Source organism: Prionailurus viverrinus, chromosome D4, assembly GCF_022837055.1.
Source record: "Prionailurus viverrinus isolate Anna chromosome D4, UM_Priviv_1.0, whole genome shotgun sequence".
In the NCBI taxonomy this organism is placed as follows: domain Eukaryota; kingdom Metazoa; phylum Chordata; class Mammalia; order Carnivora; family Felidae; genus Prionailurus; species Prionailurus viverrinus.
In genome coordinates this window covers 44083219-44102442 of record NC_062573.1, presented here as the reverse complement: position 1 = coordinate 44102442, position 19224 = coordinate 44083219, and positions in this window count along the sequence as shown.

Sequence of the window (19224 nt, the reverse complement as noted above, 5' to 3'; positions counted from 1 at the left end):
TGGGAATCACTGAAGTTTGAGAAGTGATATGGTCAGAAGTGGACAATTATGTTACCACTCTGGCACAGAAAATGGATCACAGCAGAAGCAGACAGTGACCAGCTGAGGGAGGTGACCGATATATACCTAGAATGAACCTCCGAGAACATGTAGATGAGTGGCTTTCAAACTTTTTGGCCATGAAACCCTTTCTGCTAATGAGATCTTGCTCAGCTGCGTAAACAAAATGGATTAAAGTTAAATGGCTCATTCCCTGTCATTCTTTCTCTCTGAGCGGATTCTGCAGGGGCTTCTTTTTTGAAAATCAGTGATCAACAGAAATCAGCAAACTATAACCAAATCCTGCCTGCCTCTTGTTTTTGAAAATAAAACTCTATTGGAAGACAACTATGCCCGTTTGATTATATACTGTCTACAGCTGCTTTCATGCTATAATGACAGAGTTGAGTAATGGAGACAGAGGCTATTTGGCCATGTACAGAAAAGGTTTGTCAAGCCCTTATCTAGAGACTTGCTACTCAAAATTTGGTCCCCAAACCAGCTACGTCAGCCTGCACTCATTGTCCCTCCATGCACAGAGAGCTCGGGGTAGGGAAGGTTGATTTAGGAGTCATTACCTTGGAGGAAGTAATTGGAGTTAGGAGTTGTGCAATTTGGTGAAGGGTCAAGAAAGAGTCCAGAGAGAAAAGAAAGGAGGGTTTCAAGGAGAAAACCTTAAAGAACACCCAGTTTTAGGGAACTGGCCAAAAGAGTCAGAAGAAATCATGGGGAAAGTGCCAGCTCTCACTGGCACCAGTAAATCTTGATCCATTGACCTTTCTAACGTTTTTGATGAAAAATTGGAACTCTTCCTCTCTCTTCCAAATGCCTTGAAAAGTGTGCATTTTAAGAATCGAGGACAAATGATACAGGATATATATACTCTTGTTTCCCATTGTATAAAATGCCTCTGTACACCTCTCTCTGTACCTTCTTCATGGCAGTGTTTTGAGGGGATTAATATTTAGTCTTCAAATGGAAATTCCTCTCTAAGATGAAATGTACATAATGCTCTGTTTATCAGACATCTGTAGAATATGGTCCATTCCTTGCCTCATTTAAAGGCATAGGCTACTTTTTATTTTGACATACACATCAGGAAGATTACCAGACAACTCAAATGCATGAACACATTTTTACAATCCCAGTCTTTACGCACCTTGTCTGCAGACAACCTCTTACTTTCTTTTTTTTTAATTTTTTTTAAATGTTTATTTATTTTTGAGAGAGAGACAGAGTGTGAGTGGGGGAGGTGCAGAGAGAGGGAGACACAGAATCTGAAGCATTCCAAGTCCTGAGCTGTCAGCACAGAGCCCAACCCAGGGCTCGAACAGTGAGATCATGACCTGAGCCGAAGTCAGGCACTTAACCAACTGAGCCACCCAGGCACCCTCAACCTCTTTTCTCCTTCAGGGCCTGTACATGACAGATAGAAGGAGCTCAGAGCAAATGGGAAGTCCAGGGTTTCCAGTATTACTGGTTTATAAGAAAAAAATTTACCTGAGCACACCTCTGAAATTGCTTTTACCAACTTTCATTATCTCTTGATTGAAAGATTTCTTTTTTGAAGGGTCAGGATGACGAACTGAAACTTGTTGGCCTTTTGCTGGAACCAGATTTTTAAGATGAAAGTAGATATTTAGTTTACTCTGTATACCTTTTTATAAAAACTCTATATATCTTGGAAAAGGCCCACGGAGATCTGCCTTTAACGATCGTTAGTTGCTTTTAAGGCAGAAGATTCTGATTGCTGAGATTTTCCTCAAAGCAATTTTCTAACACATATGTTTTACCAACGGCTTCTATTTTTCTCCTTATTTCTCTTCTGTAACCCTGAGTCACTGACCAAGTGTTGAATATTCCAAAGGGAAAGAGTTAACAAATATTTTCCAAGATGGTAGTATCGGTGTTAATCCTAAAGTCCTTGTAAGAATAATTTTTTAATGGTATATGTACTTTATTTGAACTCCACTGATCTGTACCAATTATCTTTCTAGATCAATGCTATCTAATAGAGTTTCTTGCAAGCGATGGATGGAAATATTCTATATCTGTGCTAACCATATACTAGCCACTAACCACATGAGTCTATTGAGCACTTAAAATGTGAATAATATGACTAAGGAAGGGAAGTTTACATCTTATTTATTTTTAATTTTTTTAATGTTTATTTATTTTGGAGCTAGAGGTAGAGTGTGAGTGGGGGAGGGGCAGAGAGGGAGAGGGAGACACAAAATCCAAAGCAGGCTCCAGGCTCTGAGCTGTCAGCACAGAGCCAGGTGCAGGGCTCGAACCCACGAACCCGCAAGATCACAACCTGAGTCAAAGTCGGATGCTTAACCAACTGAGCCAACCAGGCACTCCACATTTTATTTATTTTTAAATCATATAAACTTAAATAGCCACCATACCGGATGGTGCCACTCTAGAATCTTTCAGCCACACCTGAAAGATACACCTTCATTATGAAAATTAAGGAAGTTCTATCATCTGTTACTTTGACTTACCTCAAAACAAATGACTTAGCAAATATTGCCTGGCATTTCTTTTACTTGTAAGAAATAGACTCTTCAGGGAATTTCCAATGAACATGATCGATGTACCAGCTACTTTAGTAGAACTTGCAGAAGGATGCAGAAATGAAATGGTGTCCTTCACCATTCTCAAGGAGCCTGGAATCTATTGGAGGAGAAAAGATTGTTAACAATTAAATCCACTACATTGAAGATAAGGTAATCTAAATAGAGAATCATGCCCTGAGAACAGAGCTGAAGCTGAAGCTCATTCAAACTGGGGGTGTGGTGCCACTAGGCACCAGGAAGCTCTCAGAAAGGAGGTGGTGTTGAAGCAGGGTCTTCAAGAATGAGTGAAGAGCAAGGAAGGGAACCATATTGGCAAAATGCAGGATATATGTGGGGAAAGCTTAGTGTAGTGAGGCTGGGACAGAGGGTACACTGGAGGATGGAAGGAGATGAGGACAGAAAGGTAGATCTGTGAGATCCTTGGAAAGCATACTAAGGGGCTGATCTAGAACAGAGGTGAGCCACTGCACTTGTGGAAGGGAGTGAAATGAAGGGTATTTGGTGGAGGTGGTGGCAGACAAAGAGGCCGGAAGCAGATCAAGGCTTGGTGCAATGAGCTCAATAGTTTAACCTTTATTCGTACAGTGATGCTGGGGAGTCCTCGAAGGAGATTATATGGTTTCTGGGAGCAGTGTGAAGGATAGATTGCAGCAAGATCACGAGAGGATTCAAGAAATATTTAGAAAGGGGTGTCTGGATGACTCAGTCGTTAAGCACCTGACTTTGGCTTAGGTCATGATCTCACGGTTTTTGAGTTCGAATCCCACATCGGGTAAGCGCGAGCCCTGCTTCAGGTGAACACGAGCCCTACATCAGGTGAGATCATGGCCAGCATCGGGAGACCCCGAGCCCCACACTGGGTGAACTCGAGCCCTGCTTGGGGTGAGCCCTGCTTCTCTCTCTCTCTCTCTCTCTCTCTCTCTCCCTTTCTCTCTCTCTGCCCCTCCTGGGATTATTTCTCTCTCTCTCTCTTTCTCTCTCTCTGCCCCTCACTCACTTGTGCACTCTCTCTCTCTCTCTCTCTCTCTCAAAAAAAAAAAAATTCAGGAAGGACAGCTATTTTGAAAGAAGAGCTAGTTTTGTCTGCTTTCATGGAAACCTTGAAGAAGTTTGAAATCTCTAGGAAGCCAGAGGTGGGAAAGCAAGTGTTCCTTAGTCTAAAACTTGTCTATACCTTCCTCACACTGAATGTCATGGGTAATTCTGAGATCCTTCCTAGAACACAAACTTGTCCCACAACATAGTTTGACTTTCCTTACCAGTGTTTTTGGCCTCTACACAGGACTATGGCGCTCACTGGAATGTTCTCAACTAGCGCAGAGCCATTGGTAATAGAACCATTTCCCAGTCAGAGAATCATGACTTTCTGGCACATCACTAGATTGGGTTACTGGTTGCTCAACTCCGCTTTGTCACCATTTGGCTGAGATGGTAGAGAGCAGAGGTGGTGACGGGTAGGAGAGAAAAACAGGAAGAACAGATCAGAAACGGCAGTAGCAGTAAGGCAGATAGAGGGCTTTGTGTCCTAACAAGTTCATGTCCGAGTGGTTAACAGTATGGGCTCCAAAGCTGGACTGCAAGGCTTCCAAATGTTTCCCTGCCGATAGCCATCTGGTGTAGCCTGCAGTGAATACTTAACCTCTGTGTGTTTCAGTTTCCTTGCTTAGAACATGAAGAGAATGTAATAGAACCCACCTCTTGTGAGTACTACCTAAAGGGCTTACAACAATACCTAGCATATAGTGAAGGCTCAATAAATATTATTTATCACTATCACCGCAGAATGAAAAAGATAAGCAAGTGCGGACTTTTTTTTTTTTTTTTTTGCAAGTTCTGTTTTCTCTGGCTGAGATTGGAAGACTGGTTTTAACTTCAAATGCATGTGCTGATAACATTTATGAAATGTCTAGATGTCTCAAGTATCAATATACAGTATTAAAAAGAATTATTAGGCCCAGGTACAGAACTATTAGTAATTTCAGGGAAACAGGTATCTAGGTGACAGTTCAGAAAGGAGTACGTGTCATTGCAACACAAACTAGACCAAAGTTCAGAGCTAGATAGAGTTGCTAAGTTATCTGACCCGTTAACCTTTTAGCACCACAAGGTGGATGTAAAACTTAACAGGACGTGACTCAGATCTAAAACAAAGTTAGTCCCGCGCACGATCAAAAGTTGTGCAAGAGAAAAAGGATGAATGTTAAATGTCACGATGATGTGGTGATATATTGCTTAAGATACTGGTGTGCAATCTATCTTGTCAGGAATCACATCATCGTCTCACTTGAAAAAAGTCTTCCACTTCCCCTGGACACTTTCACCCCCTGGGTTATCTCCCGAAGTACATTTGCCTTAAACCAATAGGCAAAGAAAGTCTTTCCCAAGTGCTCTGAGTTTATGATTTCCCTTTTCTAGACTCTGTCATCAGGGTCATAGGAGTGTGGATGAGGGTCCCAGATCCCCTGAGGGATTGAGTGTTTATGAACTTAAGAGGTGTTCAGAAGTGATTACACCTGGAGCCGGGAGCCAAGGGTCACAGGGTAAAGACAAACTATTCTCATAAATTGAGACGAGTTCAGAAGAATCACCCTCATGAAGCAGTCAACAACATACAGGGAGGCAGTGCAGTGTGGAAGGTAAGTAGCTTTAAGGTCGCATCCATGTAGGTTTTACTATTGGCTGTCACCTTTGCAAATGGTATACTGTATATGCAAGGTGATTCACTGCAGAACGGTTGATAATAACAGGTGACTGGAAATGTACGAAGTGCCTACCAATGGGGGATCAATTAAATAAATCATGGTATGACCCCAGAGAAAGTTATCCAAGTGGAAAAACAAGTTACAAAGTAGTGTGTCAAGCATGTTACCCTTTGTGAAAAACACGAAAAGGAGGAAAGCATTCTCCATTTTATAACTGCTTTTTTAAGAAATAGAATATCTCTGGAAGAATATTCAAGAAACTAATAAGACTGATTGCCAATGGGAGGGGAAGTGGGTAGCTGAGAAAAAAAGATTGAAAGTAAACTATTTTTTAAGTTTATTTATTTATTTTGAGAGAGAGAGAGAGAGAGAGAGAGAGAGAGAATGCAGAGGGGCAGAGAGAGAGAATTCCTAGCAGGCTCCGCATTGTCAGCTCAGAGCCCGAGCAGAGCCTGACATGAGGCTTGAACTCACGAACCCTGAGATCATGACCAGAGCCAAAATCAAGAGTGGGATGCTTAACCGACTGAGCCATCCAGGCACCCATAAAACAATGGTTTTTAAAGAAGAAGTAAGGGGCTACACCTGGAGATAACAATAGGACCTATCACCTAGGTTTGTGTAGAGATTAGATGATCAAATGTAAATGTACATTAAAAGATTAAATTTACATTTATGTTAATGGCACTATGTCCGGCACAGGTTATATATATATGGCCCGACCTTCTACAATGGTCTCTTACAGAATCCCACCCCTCACATCCTATTCTATTCCTATTCTATTCTATCAGTGTAATCCTCTGCCCACAGCCCTTAAAGATGGCTCAACTCACTCATAGTAAAATCCAAAGCCTTTGAGACATCATCTGGCTACCTTTGATCTCAACTCCTACTCGTCTCCCCCTTATTGTGTTTGAGTCACACACTGGCCTCCTTGTCATCCCACAAGCATGACAAGCTAGGAACTTATAACATATTTCAAAAAATGAGACCTCAGACCAAAAAAAAAACATTTTTAAAGAGTATGAAACTTGTACAACACAAAAACACTTTCTCAAAGGACTGAGAGAGAGAGAGCTATGAAACCAACAATTAGAGAGAAAGCATACTTTGAAAAGCACACAGGATCATTTAATAAAACTGACAATGTAGTAACCCAAAAAGAAGGTATACAAAAATAAAAGATCCTAGATCCTCAGATCACAAGACAATAAACTGAAAAATTAATAACAAAAAGATAATTTTAAAATGCAAACCACCCATCCTTATATGGCTTTCTGATTTTCAAAAAAGGCACCAATTTCCTTTCACTCATCATAATTTCAACAAATTATGCTGAAATAACTAAATCTTCATGTGGAAAAATGAATCCCAACCCTTAGTTCACAACACACACACAAAAATGTTCTTTTTTAAAACATTTTTTTAACATTTGAGAAAGAGAGACTACAAGCAGGGGGAGGGGCAGAGAGAGAAAGTGAGGCACAGAATCTGAAGCAGGCTCCAAACTGTCAGCACAGAACCAGATGCAGGGTTCAAACTCATGAACCACGAATTCATGACCTAAGCCAAAGTCGGACACTTACCTGACTGAACCACCCAGGGGCCCCTACACAAAAAAGATTCTAATCACAAACCTAAATGTAATAACTAAACCCATAAAGCTCTTAGAAGGAAACATAAGCATGACTTGAGATTAGGCAGAGGTTTCTTAGGACACAGAAAGCAATGACCACAAAAGAAAAATGAATAAAGTAGACTTAAGGTATTTTAAAGGGTGCCTTGGTGGCTCAGTCGGTTAAGCGGCAGACTCTCGATTTCTGCTCAGGTCATGATCCCAGGGTTGTGGGATCAAACCCCTCATCTGGCTCTGGGCTGAGCATGGAGCCTGCTTAGGATTCTCTCTCTCTCTCTCTCTGCCCCTCTCCCCCACTAGCACACTCACACTCTTTCTCTTAAAAAAAAAAAAAAAGGTATTAAAAACATTTTAAGAAAACCTATTTGTAACTTTCCTCTGAATTTTCTTTCCATTGATCAGTAAACACAGAAAGCAGGCAAAGAGGAAAAATAGAAAAAGTTTTCCAAGGACAGAGTGGTGATACAGAGAGAAAAATAAATAAAGGGAGCAGAGTAAATAACAGGGGAAAGGAATAGGAGTCAGAGGCAAAATATGAGGGGTAAGATGGGAAAAGGCAGGTTGGAGGAGGGGAGTCCAAGCGGAAAGCCGGAAGAAAGCTTAAACAAGGTGATACATAAAGGGCGCAGAATATTGCCTGCCACAAAGGATACATAGTATCCAAATATATTTATTAACTATAAATCAGCTGGAAAATTAAAAGGCCAAGTATTTGATAACAGTTTATTAAATAAATGTCTAGTTCTGGTGACATATAAAATGAATTGATTGTAAGTGTTCTGTGCTAAGCTAGCTTTGCCATTTTTTCCATGATTCTATTTTTATTGTAGCCCACCATTGTTTCAGATCTATCGTTGAGGTAGCAGGAGATATTTAGGATGTAACTGGGTTTCTCTTTTTCTGGTAACAACCTCATGAGAGGCAAATGAGAGCCTTTTGCTGAAGGGCTTTTTAAATCTTAAAAACGAGAACAATTAAGGGATGCCTGGCTGGCTCAGTCAGTGGAGCTCACAACTCTTGATCTCGGAGTTTTGAGTTCAAGCCCCAAGTTGGGTGTAGAGTTTCCTTAAAGAGAGAGAGAGACAGACAGAGAACAATGAAGGAATCCACGTACTTAATTGGCTACATAAAAATTGCAGGGCTGAAATTCAGTCTTTATCTAATGAAACCAAAGTTCACCATTATCACGATTACACTCGAGGTTCCGTACTGAAATGTGGTGTTAGATTAGACTGGAGCATTTCACTTCATAGGAAAGTCCGTGCCTCAGTTTCCCTGTGCTAGTGGTAAAATGCACAACCAATTAAAAATGATTTTAAAGCACTGCTCAGACTTAAAAAGCAGCATTCTGAAGAATGAAAGGGGGTGGAGGTGGTGACTACCAGATTTTTTCCCAAGAGAAATATGTCAGAAGACGCCAAGTTGACGATCAAAAAGCCACCTACTGTAAGGTGGTAGGAATTACCCACTTGTCTTGGGGTATAAGTGGGCCTTTGATCACCCACCTGCCAGTTGCCATTCTTAGCACCACCCATCTCTTCTCAGGCCAACATTCCCCTTCCCCAACTCAAGTCTGCTGAAAACGCACTCAAGCTTTCTGTTATTCTTCCTCAACCCCAATCTTTACAGTTTACTAGCCTTCGGCCTGTTAATCATTGACTTGGCATGAACTTTTTTACCCCTTGGGTTGCAAAGTGCATGTCCTATGTCAGCCTTAGTAAAGACTTCACTGGAATTTTCTGGAAAGCCCATCTTTGGCTGTCATATGGCAATAAAACAGAACAGAATTAGGGTGCCGGGGTGGCTCAGTTGGTTAAGCATTCGGCTCTTGGTTTCAGCTCAGGTTTGTGAGTTTGAGGCCCTCGTGAGGCTCTGCATTGACAGCATGGAGCCTCCTTGGAATTCTCTCTCTTCCTCTCTCTGCACCTCCTCCTCTCTCTCTCTCTCTCTCTCTATCTCAAAATAGGTAAATAAACTTAAAAAAAACAGAACAGAATTGTGACTGAAGAACTTAAATCATTTCTGGAAGCGTTTTATCTATAAATTGCCAGCGTCTTTTTGACTTATGCAACCTCAGCTCTTTTGCACATAAGATCACAAAGATGCTTCTGTGCAGAATGATATGATGAGAGAAAGAGGAATGAACATGCCAGGAACATAAAAATAAAATATACTTAAATAATTTTGTTGGTCACTATTTTCACAAGAAACAGATATAGCTGACAATTCTATATTATTTGAAGGACACATCAAGCCCGAGGCTTTTTATATTATTATAAGGAAATAGAATAAACTCAGTCATACCACGTCATGGGTAATTTGACAACTGAAGTATGTATAGTAAGAATTTTTGCCAAAAACCTAAATGTTTTGTTTTTGTTAAATTAACCCATCTAATACATCAACTTTCAGAGAGACCATTTTTAGTGCAATCAAGAAATGTGTCAACCAGGAAACTATGTTCTCCAGAGATTTGTGTTGTAAGACACAATGCTTCCTTGTGAGATTCTTTTTAAAGTAAACTATTGTTTAAAAAAAAAATGCAGGGGTATCTGGCATGCTCAGCCAGTAGAGCATGCAAATCTTGATGTCGGGGTTGTGAGTTTAAGCCCCAGGTTGGGCATAGCATATACTTAAAAAAAAATTTAAGGGGCATCTGACTGGCTCAGTTGGTAGAGGGTGGGATTTTAGATCTCGGGATCATGATCAAGCCCCACTCTGGGCATGGAGTCTACTTAAAAAGAAAAAAAATTAATTCAAATGATACAAAAGAGTATAAGAAGTGATTCTTTTTTTAAAAATTAAAATAAGGGGCGCCTGGGTGGCTCAGTCGGTTAAACATCTGACTTCAGCTCAGGTCATGATCTCGCGGTCCGTGAGCTCGAGCTCCGCATCGGGCTCTGGGCTGATGGCTCAGAGCCTGGAGCCTGCTTCTGATTCTGTGTCTCCCTCTCTCTCTGCCCCTCCCCCATTCATGCTCTGTCTCTCTCTGTCTCAAAAATAAATAAAATGTTAAAAAAAATTTTTAAAAATTAAAACAAAATTTTCATCCAAGTTAGTTAGCATATAGTGCAATAATGATTTCAGGAATAGAATCCAGTGATTTATCCCCAACATATAACACCCAGTGCTCATCCCAGCATGTGTCCTCCTTAATGCCCCTTGCCCATTTAGCCCATCCCTCCACCCACAGCTCCTCCAGCAACCCTCAGTTTGTTCTCTGTATTTAAGAGTCTCTTCTGTTTTGTCCCCCTCCCTGTTTTTATATTATTTTTGCTTCCCTTCCCTTACGTTCATCTGTGTTGTCTCTTAAATTACACATGAGTGAAGTCTTATGACATTTGTCTTTCTCTGACTAATTTTGCTTAGCCTAATACCCTCTAGTTCCATCCACGTAGTTGCAAATGGCAAGATTTCATTCTTTTCGATTGCCGAGTAATACTCCATTGTATATATAAACCACCTCTTCTTTATCCATTCACCCATCAATGGACATTTGGGCTCTTTCCATACTTTGGCTATTGTTGATAGTGCTGCTATAAATATTGGGGTGCATGTGCCCCTTTGAAACAGAACATCTGTATCCCTTGGATAAGTACCTAGTAGTGCAATTGCTGGTCGTAGAGTAGTTCTATTTTTTTTTTTCAGTCATATTCATCCTCTTACTCATGTTCATTTACATGCAACATGTGACAGGCCAAGCAAGATTCAGAAACAGAGCTCCCATGGCTGCTTCGACTGAGGTTTACAAACACACGTGTACATTTAGGCCCACGGCACCCCCACGGACACTCACACAAACATGCCACAACTGTGCCACGGCTGGTATTCAGAATCCCTTGGCTGTACGCAAAGTCCACCGTCATAGGCGCTGATCTGCCATGTAAGTTGTGTAATGTGACCAAATTTTCCCTTAAGTGTTTTGTCTCTTTTCACTGATGAACAGTTAAGTTCCCATAGGAAGTTATTTTGACAATTCTATTGATGAAAGATTCCCCAGAAAAATGAAAATAAAAACTGAAGCACACTTCAAATTGCTGCATGCAAAATATTGAATCATCTTTTACTACCATGAAATTTCCAAGTTACTATTTAGTCCTCTTCTAGTACTCTTCTAAAAGTTGAATTTTCTGGAGTACTTTTTATTTTTATTTTTTAATTATATTTTTTATTTTTTATAATTTACAACCAGCTTAGTTAGCATATACTGCAACAGTGATTTCAGGAGTAGGTTCCTTAGTGCCCTTTACTCATTTAGGTTGTCCCCCCCCCACCCCCTCCAGTAACCCTTTGTTTATTCTCCATGTTTATGAGTCTCTTCTGTTTTGTCCCCCTCCCTGTTTTTATATCATTTTTGTTTCTCTTCCCTTATGTTCATCTGTTTTGTCTCTTAAAGTCCTCATATGGGTGAAGTCATATGATTTTTGTCTTTCTCTGACTAATTTCACTTAGCATAATACCCTCCAGTTCCAACCACGTAGTTGCAAATGGCAAGATTTCATTCTTTTTGATTGCTGAGTAATACTCCATTATATATATATATATACTACATCTTCTTTATCCATTCATCCATCGATGGACATTTGGGCTCTTTCCAGACTTTGGCTATTGTTGATAGCGCTGCTATAAACATTGGGGTGCATGTGCCCCTTCGAAACAGCACACCTGTATCCTTTGGATAGATATCTAGTAGTGCAATTGCTGGTCGTAGGGTAGTTCTATTTTTAGTTTTTTGAGGAACCCCCATACTGTTTTCCAGAGTGGCTGCACCAGCTTGCATTCCCACCAACAATGCAAAAGAGATCCTCTTTCTCTGCATCCTTGCCAACATCTGTTGTTGCCTGAGTTGTTAATGTTAGCCATTCTGACAGGTGTGAGGTGGTATCTCATTGTGGTTTTGATTTGTATTTCCCTGATGATGAGTGATGCTGAGCATTTTTTCATGTGTCAGTGGCCATCTGGATGTCTTCTTTGGAGAAGTGCCTATTCATGTCTTTTGACCATTTCTTCACTATGCTAACTTCACATTTGAATACCCTGAGAAGCCTTGAATAAAATACCAGTGCCTGGGGCCTTCTCTAATTCACCTGAAATGGGCCCAGGCAACAGTAGTTTTTGTTTTGTTTTTATGTTTATTTATTTTTGAGAGAGAGAGAGAGAGAGAGAGAGAGAGCAAGCAGGAGAGAGGCAGAGAGAGAGGGAGATGCCGAATCTGAAGCAGGCTCGAAGCTGTCATCACAGATGTGGGGCTCATACTCACAAACCGAGAGATCATGACCTGAGCCAAAGTTGGACGTTTAACCAACCGAGCCACCCAGGTGCCCCTGGGCAACAGTAGTTTTAAAAGCTCTCCAGGTGATTTTAATATGCAACCAAGGTTGAGAACCACTGGTGCAGAATGGAAAGAAAATTCCTCTTCTATCCTTGATCTTTAGCCCCCAATTCTCCTGCTGGATGCAGCCAGCATTACCAGGTTTTTATAGAGCTCTGTATCTCCTACACTGCTACACATACTTGTGTATGAGTATAATGGTTAAAAGCTTGTCTCCTGAAATCAAGACTACTGGGTTTAAATATCAGTTCTTGTAATTGCTAGCTAGCATTTGGACAAATTATTTAACTTCTCTCTGATTCAGTTGTATCTGTAATGTGTTGATAATAACTGCCTACTTCCTAGGCGTTTTATGAAGATTAAATGAGAAACTCCACTTTAAAGTACACAATATGGCACAAAAACAGACACTCGGATCAATGGAACAGAATAGCGAACCCAGAAATGGACCCACAAATGTATGGCCAAATAATCTTTGGCAAAGCAGGAAAGAGTATCCAATGGAATAAAGACAGTGTCTTCAGCAAATGGTGTTGGGAAAACTGGACAGTGACACGTAGAAAAATGAACCTGGACCACTTTTCTTACACCGTACACAAAAATAAACTCAAAACGGATGAAAGACCTAAATGTAAGACAGGAAACCATCAAAATCCTAGAGGAGAAAGCAGGCAAAAACTTCTTTGACCTTGGCGGCAGCAACTTCTTATTCAACACGTCTCCAGAGGCAAGGGAAACCAAAGCAAAAATGAACTATCTGGGGTGCCTGGGTGGCTCAGTCAGGTAAGCGTCCGACTTGAGCTCAGGTCATGATGTCACGGTTCGGTTCCTGAGTTCGAGCCCTGCATTGAGCTCTGTGCTGTGAGCACCAAGACTGCTTCGGGTCCTCTGTCCTCTCTTTCTGCCTCTCCCCTGCTCGCTCTATCTTAAAAATAAAACAAATAAAACATTAAAAAAATTCATAGTTTAAAACAATGAACTATTGGGACCTCATCAAAATAAAAAGCTTCTGCACAGCAAAGGAAACAATCAGCAAAACTAAAAGGCAACTGACAGAATGGGAGAAAATATTTGCAAATGATATATCAGATAAAGGGTTAGTATCCAAAATGTATAGACAACTTATCAAACTCAACACCCAAAAAACAAATGATCCAGTGAAGAAATGGGCAAAAGACATGAATAGACACTTCTCCAAAGAAGACATCCAGATAGCCAACCAACATATGAAAAAATGCTCAACATCACTCATCATCAGGAAAATACAAACCAAAACCACAATGAGATACTACCTCACACCTGTCAGAATGGCAAACATGAACAACTCAGGCAACAACAGATGTTGGTGAGGATGCAGAGAAAGAGGATCTCTTTTGCATTGTTGGTGGGAATGCAAGCTGGTGCAGCCACTCTGGAAAACAGTATGGGGGTTCCTCAAAAAACTAAAAATAGAACTACCCTACGACCGGCAATTGCACTACTAGATATCTATCCAAAGGATATAGGTGTGCTGTTTCGAAGGGGCATGTGCACCCCAATGTTTATAGCAGCGCTATCAACAATAGCCAAAGTCTGGAAAGAGCCCAAATGTCCATTGACAGATGAATGGATAAAGATGCGGATAAAGAAGATGTGGATAAAGAAGATGTATATATATATATATATATATATATATATATGTATATATATATATACACACACACACACATATATACATATATATGTATATACATCTATACATCTATACATCTATACATATATATATGTATACACACACACAATGGAGTATTACTTGGCAATCAAAAAGAATGAAATCTTGCCATTTGCAACTACATGGATGGAACTAGAGGGTATTATGCTAAGCAAAATTAGTTAGAGAAAGACAAATATATGACTTCACACATATGAGGACTTTAAGATACAAAGCAGATGAGCATAAGGGAAGGGAAACAAAAATAATATAAAAACAGGGAGGGGGGACAAAACATAAGAGACTCTTAGTGAACAAACAGAGGGTTGCTGGAGGGGTTGTGGGGGGGGGATGGGCTAAATAGGTAAAGGGCATTAAAGAATCTATTCCTGAAATCATTGTTGCACCATATGCTAACTAACTTTGTGTAAATTAAAAAGTAAATAAATTATTAACTAAAAAAAAATAAAGTACTTGATAAATGTTGACTACTACAACTTCTCCCATTTTTCTGCATCTAGCCATTTTCTAATAATATATTTGCAGATAATTTTATGTTGACACCTAAAAATATACTTCTTTCTTTTAGTAGCTGCATGGTAATTCACTGTAAGATGTACAATTTAGGGACACTTGGGTGGTTCAGTCAGTTGGGTGACCGATTTCAGCTCAGGTCATGACCTCACGGTTCGTGGGTTTGAGTCCTGTGTCAGGCTCTGTGCTGACAACTCAGAGCCTGGAGCCTGCTTCCAATTCTGTGTCTCTTTCTTTCTCTGCCCCTCCCCTGTTAATGGACATTTAGGTCATTTCTAGTCTTTTGCTACCACAAAGAACTTTGCAGTAAATATCTTCTTATACGGATATTTGCACATGTGTGCAAGTATCATATATCACGAGGAAAAATATCTAGAAGAATTGCTGTGATTTCAAAATTTTTGGCAGACATTGCCAAATTGTCTTCTAGAAAGCATAAAACAGTATACACTCCCATTAAGAATGTATGAGAATGCCTGTTATTCTAAACCAAATATAGTATCAAAACTGGATATTTGCCAATCTCCAAAGTGAAAATGGCTTCTCTTTGTAGTTTTATTTATTTACTTACTTACTTACTAATATATTTTCTTGTGAAGGAGATTCAGAATCTGTTCAGAGATTTGTAGAGAAACAAAACTGTGACAAAGATTTTCCTGCAGTGCTCTGGGTTAGGAAAGAGGGTCAGATGAGGCTCTACAGAGGGAGTGGCCTTGAAGGACAAGGAAGAATTCTGCCATGGAGTGCCTTGATCGGGGCATGTATGAGGTCAAATGCTCACTAACTCTGTGTTGACTGAAACAGCAAAGTTAAGACATTTGGAAAACATATTTTCTGGATGGCTGAGGGGATTTGGGGCTCCATACAGCAAGGCACGGATGCACAAGTATGAGTCCATGACTAGGCAAAACACAGATTCAGACCCTGGAAAGGTGTGGGCCCTGGGGGACCTAACAGGGGTTTTAGAATACAAGGCTGGTTTCTTGCACTTCCTGGATGTTGAGCGACACCTAATGGCCAAATATAAAAAAGTCTATATTTTCATTATTTTATTTTCAAGGAAAAGTCCATTGTAACAAAAGCACAATAAAAATAAGTTTACCCTCAGATTTATGGAAAGACAGAAACTTATTTTTTCCCCTGTGAACAGACGTGAAAGCTGAACAAAAATTGATTTGGGGGGTCCAATGCATTGAAGGTTATAGAAGGGGGGGGAAGGTGTTAAAATTGAAAAAAAAACCTTAAACCAGAATCTAAGCTCTTCATTTTATCAATGAGAAAATTTACTTTCAGAGAGAAATAATATACCCATGTAGCTAGTGAATTATTGGAGCTCTGGTATAGTGACGATTTTGGTACAACAAAGAATAGTGAATGTTTACCCATCCATTTGCAAAACAGAAGATGAAACAGATGCTTTTGATTACATTAACACCTGTTAATTCACAATATGGGTGAAGTAGTCAGTTACTGGCCACTAGGCTCTTGCCTTGGGATACTTGAGTTTTCAGACAAGTAGTGGACAAAAGTGGGCAAGTTCCAATGGATGTCAGACTATATTGCAAAAAGTCCAAGTGAAGATTTGACCTCTGTAACCTAAGAGTTTCTTCTCTAATTTTTCTCTTTGCCTTGTATGTGACAACAGGCAAATTTGGGGCAAGAGATGAGGATCAATCCACATCATTCAATAAACCAACCCCAAAACACATATTGACCCCTTGTGTATTTGCACCATCACAGGGATTTTGGAGGCAAAACACTGTGCAGAGCAAGAACAAATCACAGTGAAATTCTCCAACCTGTTGATATGACTTAAATCAAGGACAGCTTGAAGATGGAAAGGGTATAGAACTACTCTACGACCCAGCAGTTGCACTACTAGGTATTTATCCAAAGGATACAAAAATGTTGATTTGAAGGGGCACATGCACCCCAGTGTTTATGGCAGCACTAGCAACAATAGCCATATTTTGGAAGGAGCCCACATGTTTATTGACTGATGAATGGATAAAGAAGATGTGGAATGGGGCGCCTGGGTGGCGCAGTCAGTTAAGCATCCGACTTCAGCCAGGTCACGATCTCGCGGTCCGTGAGTTCGAGCCCCGCGTCGGGCTCTGGGCTGATGGCTCAGAGCCTGGAGCCTGTTTCCGATTCTGTGTCTCCCTCTCTCTCTGCCCCTCCCCCGTTCATGCTCTGTCTCTCTCTGTCCCAAAAATAAACGTTGAAAAAAAAAATTAAAAAAAAAAAAGAAGATGTGGAATATATATACAATGGAATGAAATCTTGCCATTTGCAACAATGTGGATGGAACTCGAGTGTATTATGCTAAGTGAAGTAAGTCAGTCAGAGAAATAAATATCATACAATTTCACTCATGTATGGAATTTAAGAAACAAAACACATGAACATAGAGGAAGGGGAGGAAAAATAAGATAGAGAGGCGAACCATAAGAGACTCTTAAATATGGAGAACAAACTGAGGGTTGCTGGAGGGGAGGTGGGTAGGGGGATGGGCTAAATGAGTGATGGGTATTAAGGAGGGCACTTGTTGGCATGAGCACTGGGTGTGATATGTAATTGATGAATCACTAAATTCTACTCCTGAAATCATTACTACATTATATGTTAACTAACTTGGATTTAAATAAAATTTAAAAATTAAAATGAAATGAAGGCAAAATAGAAAAAAAAAGATTGAAAGGAATTTAAGCAGTGCAACCACAACTCTGGAAAATATATTTATTAATTCATCAAATAAATATTTACTGAGCATTCGCTATGTCCTAGTGCTAGGGATACTGCACTGATCCAGACCCAAACTTTCATGGAGATAATAACCTTGTAACTTTATGTGCTAACAAATGTGATAACTACTTCAAAGAAAAGTACAGGTGCCATAATTATAAAACATAGCTAATATTTATTGAGTGCTTGCTGTGTCCCATGCACTATTCTTAGCATTTAATACGCATAAAGTCCCTTAATCCTCACAGCAATCCTATAATAAAAGTTCTTTATCCTCATGTTACAGATGAGAAAATTGACAGAGAATGGCTTTTTTTTTTTTTTTTTTAACTTGCCCAAGGTTACGCAGATGGGTAAGCGTGTCCTTGGTTGTGTATCCTTGGGCAAAAAAAAGAATGTCAGGAAGATTTTTTTTTTTTAATTTTTTTTCAACGTTTACTTATTTTTGGGACAGAGAGAGACAGAGCATGAACGGGGGAGGGGCAGAGAGAGAGGGAGACACAGAATTGGAAACAGGTTCCAGGCTCTGAGCCATCAGCCTAGAGCCTGACGCAGGGCTCGAACTCACGGACGGCAACACGTGACCTGGCTGAAGTCGGACGCTAAACCCACTGCGCCACCCAGGCGCCCCAAAGATTTAATGCAGGCAGGAGAACTAGGTTGTATGTAAGAAGAAGCAGAATCCTTTCCCATCTTGCCTAGTTAAGGTTGATTGCACACACATCCAGTTCAAAACTCTACTGAGCTGCAGATCCATAAATGCCTTCCTATCAACTCCATCTGGATGTCCCATAGGCACTTCAAAATCAACACATCCAAAATCAAAGTCTTCCCTTCCCCTCAGGCTATTCTTTCTGTTTTCTTATCTCAGTTAACACACCGCTATCTGCTAAATTACCCAGGCCATCATTGATTTTGGACAATGAATGAGTGTGAAAGTCAACACACAAAATGGGCATGTGAAATCTTTATGTCATTAAGAAACTAGTTTTGATTTTGCAGACCCCCTGAAAATTCTCAGAGACCCCATTTGTCCAGAGACTATACTTTGAAAACTGTTTTAGCTATTAAATCTCCTATTCGTTGTAGATGTTGCAAATTATCTTGCCAGTCTATCATTTGCTCCAGAGTCCAGTGCAATGAACAGGTGACCAATCACCTGACATGTCCCCAGATCCACTTGTATTAGGATCACTTCACGGGGGCGCCTGGGTGGCTCAGTCGGTTGAGCGTCCGGTTGAGCGTCTGACTTCGGCTCAGGTCATGATCTCATGGTCCGTGAGTTGGAGCCCTGCGTCGGACTCTGTGCCGACAGCTCGGAGCCTGGAGCCTGCTTCAGATTCTGTGTCTCCCTCTCTCTCTGCCCCTCCCCCGTTCATGCTCTGTCTCTCTCTGTCTCAAAAATAAATAAACATTAAAAAAAAAAAGAATCACTTCAGGAGCTTTAGCAAATGCCTGTCCCAGAGTCCATACCATTAGAAGGGGGAGAAGGGGGATTTGCATTTTTAACTAGCTTCCTGAGTGATTCTTTTTTTTTTTTTTCTTTTTTAACAAACGGGGAAGGGGCAGAGACAGAGGGGGAGAGACAGAGAATTCCAAGCAGTCTCCACACTGTCAGTGAGGAGTCTGATGCGAGGCTCCAACTCATGAATTGTGAGATCATGACCCGAGCTGAAGTCAGACGCTTAACTGACTGAGCCACCCAGGCACCCCTCTTTTATTTATTTTTTAAAATGTTTATTTATTTTTGAGAGAGAGAGAGAGAGAGAGAGAGAGCACGACCGCGTGTGCAAGTGGGGGAGGGGTAGAGAGAGAGAGAGAGAGACAGAGGATCTGAAGTGGGCTCAAACTCTTGAACTGTGATCTGAAGTCGGACGCTCAACCGACTGAGCCACCCAGGTGCCCCTTCCCGAGTGATTCTTAAGCATTTTGGTCCCTTGCTTTCCAAAACCAGTCCTTTCAGA